Genomic DNA, 2033 nt, shown 5'->3' on the forward strand with positions numbered 1-2033 from the left:
ATCCATACCTAATCACAGTTACCAGAGAGGGAAGCATCAACATCTGGGTTTTCAAAGGCGGGGGCTCTCAATGGCTGCCCAGAGTCTTGTCTGGTCAAATCACAGAACACGTCTCAAAGTGAGCCCCAAAACAAAGTCTCACATCAGGGATTATATAGCCTTTTCCTGGCTCAGAGAATGTAACAACCTTCTTGACCCACTGCCCAATCACAAAGTATCTCCTGAGAAACAAGCCTCCCACCACAGGTTCCAGGCCTATCAAAGGGCCTAGAGGCAGAGAAGATCTTAAAAATTAACATTCTCATTACCTTAGGCCCCAAGATATTTCATGCCCATGGCATAGACAATTTACATTTGAATGAGCACACTTAAGCCTATCAAAGGGCCTAGGGGAGGGAAGATCTTAAAAATTTACATTCCCATTACAACAGCTAGAAAGAGGACTGGATTTGTAGAGCTGGCAATACAAAGACAAAAATATAATCTCTCACCAGAACATGTGGTACAATCTAGACAAGCTGCTCTTGGTAAGATCTAACCATAGTGGAAAGAGCATTGACTTTGGAGTTGGAGAATTTGCATTCAAATACCAGCTCTGATGTTTACTATTTGCCTTGGAAAAGTCAGCGCTCTGGGTCTAGGTCTCAAGTTTCTCATTGTGAAATTAGGGAGATGGGAGAAAATGGCAGGAGGGTGCGGGGGGAGGTGAGACAGACAGACAGAGAGACAGATAGAGAGAGAGAGAGAGAGAGAGAGAGAGAGAGAGAGAGAGAGAGAGAGAGAGAGAGAGAGAGAGAGAGAGAGAGAGAGAGAGAGAGAGAGAGAGAGAGAGAGAGAGAAAAAGAGAGAGATGGGAAGTAGAGAGAGAGAGAGAGAGAGAGAGAGAGAGAATTGGGAGGTGAGAAAAGAGAAGAGGTAAGGAGAGAAGAGAAAAAAAGAGAAGATAGGAAAAGAGGGGAGGGAAAGGGATACCTCACATAGGCATAACCCAATGTCATTACTGGTATCAGTTATCTTGCCTGTGTGTTATTGGACCCTTCTTATTCTGACAGTCCATGACCATAGGCAAGACACTTTATTTCTCTCAGACTTAGTTTTCTCATCTGACAAATGGTGATAGTCAACAAGCATTTATTAAGTGTTCACTCTGTGCTAAGCACTGTGGTAGCCACAGTTTCTTTATCTGTTACATAATCATTCAATCAACAAAGCATTTATTAAACTCTTTCAGGCCCTGTGCTAACCTCAGTTTCCTAATCTGTCAAAATTGAGGTAATAAATGGCTAAACAAGTATTTGTTAAACATTTACTATGTTCCAGGAACTGTGCTGAGCATACAAAGAAAGGCAAAAATCCCATCTTTTCTCTTAAAGAGCTCCCATTTGAATGGAGGACACAGTATTCATAAAAATTGTGTTTAAAAAAAATATATATATATATACAAGATAAAAGGAAGGTAATTAAAGAACCAAGGCCCTAGTCATGTGCATGAATGAGAAATAATACCTAGACAGGAGATACACTCCTCCCACACATTCTTACCCCCCAAATCAAAGGAAGGCCTCTAGTGCATTGGACTGATTTCCTATGGATAATTTGTGAGAAAACATAGATGGAAATTGCACAGGGTAAGATCATAATTGCCTTACCTCCCTCACAGAGCTGTTGTGAGGCAAGTCCTTGGTGGAATTGTAAAATGTTACAGATGTGTGAGCTGCTATTATTTCTGTAATTATGCTAATACTTTGTTGCCAGCCTGTTTGCAAGTGGGAGAATCCAGCAGGATGACTCTCAGATGTGTCTGGGAGGGAGTTGGAGTCAAAGACATTTTTCACAGTTGAAGGGGACCCAGAGGACTACATCTATCTTTCAGGGCAACTATACCACAATTTGTTCAGCCATTCCCCAACAGAATTACAGGATATAAGATATTTGGTTAGGTGTGAAAATCAGTTATGGCACCATCTAAATATTGGGGGGGGGAGTGAATTAACATTTATATCATACTCTATGATTTAAATCCAAGTCTGCCA

The sequence above is a fragment of the Petaurus breviceps genome, unplaced genomic scaffold (assembly GCF_028583685.1).
Source record: "Petaurus breviceps papuanus isolate PSGF00001 unplaced genomic scaffold, PetGlider_PUasm1.0 138, whole genome shotgun sequence".
NCBI classification, from domain to species: Eukaryota; Metazoa; Chordata; class Mammalia; order Diprotodontia; family Petauridae; genus Petaurus; species Petaurus breviceps.